Source organism: Salvelinus sp. IW2-2015, linkage group LG9, assembly GCF_002910315.2.
Source record: "Salvelinus sp. IW2-2015 linkage group LG9, ASM291031v2, whole genome shotgun sequence".
NCBI lineage: Eukaryota > Metazoa > Chordata > Actinopteri > Salmoniformes > Salmonidae > Salvelinus > Salvelinus sp. IW2-2015.
In genome coordinates this window covers 31,803,645-31,809,644 of record NC_036849.1, presented here as the reverse complement: position 1 = coordinate 31,809,644, position 6,000 = coordinate 31,803,645, and the positions used below count along the sequence as shown (strand labels likewise).

The window sequence follows — 6,000 nt, the reverse complement described above, 5'->3', positions numbered from 1 at the left end:
TGTGTAGAGGCTATATTGTAGGGCATATGTTGTGGGGATATGTGGTAGAGGCTAGTGTGTAGCTGGTGGTATTAGTAGAGTTATAGGTAGGGATAATGAGGATATGTTGTAGGAGGTGATGTAGATAATGTGGTAGAGAGATATGTGTATGGATATGAGCGGATATGTGGTAGAAGGCATATGTGTTGAGTTTGGGAGGATAATGTTGGTAGAGGACGATGGTTGTGTAGAGGTATGTGGTAGAGGCAGTGTAGGCATCTTGATGGGTAGGGCTATGCTGAGTATGCGTAGGATAGGGTATGTAGGTAGATGGTATGTGGAGCTGTGATGGCCTATGTTGGTAGGGGGCCTATGTTGGGAATGGGCTAGTGGTGAGGTGGGCGATGTGAGTGTGGTAGGCTAGTGGGAGTATTGGTAGGGTTTATTGTGGTAAGCCCTGATGTGGGAGGGATTGTGGTAAGGCCTGATGTGTGAGAGGGATATGTGAGTAGGGATATGTCGGTGCCTGATGGTGGTTGGGATGTGTGGTAGGCCTGATTGTGGAGGGATATGTGGTAAGGCCGATGTGTAAGGCCTGGTGTGTAGGCTGACTGTGTAGGGGATTATTAGGTAGGGCCCTTATGTGGTAAGGTATTTGTGGTAGGCTGATGTGGTAGGGATGTGTGGAAGGCCTGAATTGTGGTAGGGGATGTGTGGAAAGGGCTGATGTGGTAGGCCTGATGTTGGTAGGCCTGATGTGGTAGACCGTATGTGTTTTGTACCCTTCAACAAACTATTTTCGTACAAATGGAAATAAGGAAAAACAGTTCAGATGATGAAGTTCTAGCAAGTTTTACCAGATTTGAGAGTCCACTGGATTGAGATGCTTTGGATGCTTTTTACAAAACCAGTTCTTATATGCGATGTCTGTAGTTCTACGTGTGTTTACTGTATAACAGCTGAGAATTGATTTGGTGTTTGCTGGGAAGGTCGGAGGTTCTTACCTTTCCCTCTGTATCGCGGGTCTTCTGAGAGGGCCCATGTATTGGCTTGGACCAGCAGGGCCTGTGGGTGGGGACAAGAAACAGGGAATATTTCTAGCTAGGTATGAAAGGACTCAGATTGAAGTCGAGAAGTTTAAATACACCTGAGCCAAAACATTTAAACTCGTTTTTATAACAATATCTGACATTTAAATCATAGTAAAAATGCCTGTGTGCTTAAGGTCATTAGGATCACCACTTATGTTTAAGATGTGAAAAATCGAGAAAATAGTAAGAGAGAATGATATTATTTCAGCTTTGTATGGTCTTTTTCATGCAAACAGTCAAAGTAATACATACACTCAATTAGTATTAGTAGCAATTGGCTTTAATTGTTTTTAAATTGGTCAAACGTTTCAGATAGCCTTCACATACAGCTTCCCACAATAAGTTGGATGAATTTTGGCCATTCTCCTGAAAGAGCTGGTGAGCTGAGTCGACTTTTGATAGTGCTCCTTGCTCCAACGCTGATAGGATTGAGGTCAGGGGCTTTGTGATGGCCACTCCATACACTTGACTTTGTTGTCCTTAAGCCATTTTGCCAGCAAACTTTGGAAGTATGCTTGGGGTCTTGTCCATTTGGAAGACCCGATTTGGCGACCAAGCTTTAACTTCGTGACTGATGTCTTGAGATGTTGCTTCAATAATATCTACATAATTTTCATCCTCATGTTGCCATCTATTTTTGTGAAAGTGCACCAGTCCTCCTGCAGCAAAGCACCCCGAAACATGATGCTGCCAAGCCATGCTTCACGGTTTGGAATGGTGTTCTTCAGGCTTGCAAGCGTCCCACTTTTCCTCAAACATAACGATGGTCATTATGGCCAAACAGTTACTATTTTTGCTTTCATCAGACCCAGAGGAACATTTCTCCAAAGTACGATCTTGTCCTCATGTGCAGTTGCAAAACCGTAGTCTGGCTTTTTTTATGGCGGTTTTGGAGCAGTGGCTTCTTTTCTTTTTGCTTAGGGCCTTTCAGGTTATGTCGATATAGGACTTGTTTTACTGTTGGAGTATAGATACTTTGTACCCTTTCCTCCAGCATCTTCACAAGGTCCTTTGCTGTTGTACTGGGATTGATTTGCACTTTTCGCACCTAAAGTAATGTTCATCTCTAGGAGAAAAGAACGCGTTCCTTCCTGAGCGGTATGATAGCGCGTGTTCCATGGTGTTATACTTGCGTACTATTGTTTGTACAGATGAAACGTGTACCTTCAGGCTTTTGGAAATTGCTCCAAGGATGAACCGACAAGCAAAGAGGCACTGAATTTGAAGGTAGGCCTTGAAAATACATCCACAGGTACAACTCCAATTGACTCAATGATGTCAATTAGCCTATCAGAAGCTTTTAAAGCCACGAGAGAATTTTCGGGAATTTCCAAGCTGTTTAAGGCACGGTCAACTTAGTGTATGTAAACTTCGACTCACTGGAATGTGATTCATTGAATTATAAGTGAAATAATCTGTCTGTAAACAATTGTTGGAAAAATCACTTGTGTCATGCACAAAGTAGATGTCCTAATCGACTTGCGAAAAATGATAGTTTGTTACAAGAAATGTGTGGGGTGGTTGAAAAACGAGTTTTTAATGACTCCAACCTAAGTGTTTATCTTTGGTGTTGGAATAGTTTTTTTACATGCCACACCTTCCCCTGTAGTAGTTAGAGGTACATTTCAACAATGATAAATATGACTGAGGTTTAAGAGAGAAGCTACAGGGAGAAGCTACAGAGAGAAGCTACAGGGAGAAGCTACAGGTAGAGGCTACAGGGAGAGGTTATAGAGAGAAGCTACAGGTAGAGGCTATAGAGAGAAGCTACAGGGAGAAGCTACAGAGAGAAGCTACAGGGAGAGGTTATAGAGAAAGGCTACAGAGAGAAGCTACAGGGAGAAGCTATAGAGAGAGACTACAGGGAGAGGCTATAACATGTGTCTGTGCCCTCTGTGTATCTGCAGGCAAATGATGGAGCCGCATCAGATGCAGGGAGTTGCCCACAAAGAGAGGGAGCGACGGACATCTGGCTCAGGTAAGGCCCGTCTGGCTCAGGTAAGGCCCGTCTGGCTCAGGTAAGGCCCGTCTGGCTCAGGTAAGGCCTGCAGATGTACTGTGGACAGACTCTACTACCATGTCAAGACAATGCCGGGTCTGTCAACACACAAGCCACAATACGTTTCGTCCATGTCAATACACCATCTCACAGATAACGTCTCAGGATGCTATTCTCTCCATGGGGATAGTATGGCAATCACGGTAACCAAACAGCCCAGTGTAGCACATGTTGGTTGTGTTCATTAGGCACCAAATGGAAGAAAACTGACTGAAACAAGGAGGGACTACCTGAACTTGGCCAATAAGATACGCTCATTATTGTTTTCGGTTGCAAAACGTTTTGCTACAGTGTGCCCTAATGACTACAACCATAGCGAAAGCGCTAGCTCGGACACATCTGTGTTTGTGTTGAATCCCCCTCCCCTCCGTTTACTCATGCTTATCCATACACAAACATTCCCCAGCGCCATAGAGACACTCATTCTGCAAGCGTGCTACCGGCAGCTGGGTGACAATGGGACATGCTGCTTTCCTAAGAGTTTGGTCGTGTTGCATTCAGCTTCTTTTTCTTCTCTGTGATTTTGTTCTCAGTTTCTGATTTATCATATTTGTTCTCAGTTTCTGATTTATCATATTTGTTCTCAGTTTCTGATTTATCATCTTTGTTCTCAGTTTCTGATTTATCATCTTTGTTCTCAGTTTTTGATTTATCATTTTCGCTTGGTTTCTCATTATTCTCTCTCTCTCTTTTTTTGTGTGTGTTGTGTCCCCCCTTCCTCTGTGGTGTCCCCCTCTGTGGTGTCCCCACCACCTCCTCTGTGGTGTCCCCACCCCCTCCTCTAGTTTCGTGTCCCACCCCCTCGCTCTGTCGTTGTCGCCCACCCCTCCTCTGTCGTGTCCCCACCCTCTCTTCCTGTCGTGTCCCCACCCCCTCCTTCTGTGTGTCCCCCCCCTCCTCTGTCGTGTCCCACTCCTCTCCTCTGTCGGTGTCCCCACCCCCTCCTCTGTCGTGTCCCCACCCCTCCTCTGTCGTGTCCCCACCTCCCTCCTCTGTCGTGTCCCCACCCTCCTCTGTCGTGTCCCCACCCCCTCCTCTGTCGTGTCCCACTCCCTCTCTGTCGTGTCCCCACCCTCTCCTCTCTGTCGTGTCCCCAGCCCCCCTCGCTCTGTCGTGTCCCCCACCCCCTTCCTCTGTCGTTTCCCCCACCCCCTCCTGCTGTCTGTGGTCCCACCCCCTCACTCTGTCGGTCCCCATCTCCTCCTGTTCGTGTGTCCCCACCCCCTCTCTCTGTCGTGTCCCCAAACCCCCTCCCCACCCTCACCCCACTCTCTCTGATCGTGTCCCCCCCCGTCCTCTGCGTGTCCGCCCCATCCCTCTGTCGTGTCTACCTCCCTCACTTGTCGTGTCCCCCCACACTCCCTCTCTCTGTGTGGTCCCCCCTCCTCTGTGTGTCCCACCCCCTCCTCTGTCGTGTCCCCACCCCCTCCTCTGTCGTGTCCCTCCAACCACCTTCTGTCGTGTCCCCCCCACCCCTCCTCTGTGGTGTCTCCCCCTCCTCTGTCGGTGTCCCCCCCCTCCTCTGTGGTGTCTCCCCTCTCTGTGGTGTCTCCCCCTTCTCTGTGGTGTCTCCCCCTCCTCTGTGGTGTCTCCCCCTCCTCTGTGGTGTCTCCCCCTCCTTCCTGTGGTGTCTCCCCTCCTCTGTGGTGACTCACCCTCCTCTGTGGTGATCCCCCTCCTCTGTGGTGTCTCCCCCCTCCTCTGGTGGCTGTCTCCCCCTCCTCTGTGGTCTCCCCTCCTCTGTGGTGTCTCCCCCTCCTCTGTGGTGTTCTCCCCCCTCTCTGTGGTGTCTCCCCCTCCTCTGTGGTGCGCTCACTCATCGTCCCCTCCCCCCTCCTCTGTTGGTGTCCGCGCTCCTCTCTGTCCCCTCCCCTCCTCTGTTGGTGTGTTATAGTTGTTTCCACACCCTCCATATAAGCGTGTCCTCTCCCTCCCTCTCCCCCTCCAATCACCCTTTTGAGTATAAGACACTATCGGCCGCCACAACTGCCGCCTCCTATGCCCGAGTGGCCTCCAACTCCTCCCCTTCCTCTTCCTCCTCCCAGGAGAAAGAGAGGTGGGGGCGGACGGGCTGGTGACAACTCCTCCCATGCTCTCCCAGCTCTCCACTTCCCTGGTCTCGGCCTCCTCCCCCGTGCAAGCAGGGTTGCCCACGGCCCTGACACCGGCAAGGTGCGCCAGATCCCCTCTCTCCCCCACACGGGCGGCGGGTTCTTCCACCACAGCCAACCAAGTCCCTCCCCCAGCACGACCCTGTGCTGCTACCCACCGGCCCGGTGCACCTCCCACACCCCACATATCCGGCCCCCGTGCACATGCCCCCGTACCCCAGCCTGTCTCCCAGTGGCCGCTCCCTCTGCGCCCCGCCACAGCCGGGTCAAGCCCCACTCCCTGGACGCAGGCCGGCCCAAGCCCAATATCCCGCCCCACCTCCCCCACGCCAATGGCCAATCGAGCGACTATTATAACCTCGCTCAGCAGCAACAGGCAGCAGCTAGGTTACTGCGAGGCCTTCCTCCTTGCCCCCTCTGATTGGTACCGTCTGCGCAGGGCCATGTTCCGTCTCCCTCCAACCAACACAGTAACCCTGCCTCATTCAAGCCCCGCAACAGAATGTCCCAGGCCGCGCCCCCCACCCACCAGCAGCCCAATCCTCTCCCCCCCATACACCCTTAGCCCCATCCGAGTGGGGCTCACCCAAGCAGACACCCTCTCCGCTCTCAGGCTGGCCACGGCAACCGCTGCAGTAATGTACATGCAGAGCTCAAAAGAGCAAGGCACTTGGACAACAATGGGGGGACTCCACTGGCTTTGTGGATGGAATATATACCTATTATGAATCCAATAACAGTCCCCATATTCAGCCATCTG

At 50.9% G+C, this 6,000-nt stretch overlaps 1 pseudogene; it reads left to right on the top strand.

Moving 5' to 3' along the window:
- LOC139028221 (ena/VASP-like protein) overlaps window positions 1–6,000 on the top strand; it is a 72,002-nt pseudogene that overhangs the window by 58,378 nt on the left and 7,624 nt on the right.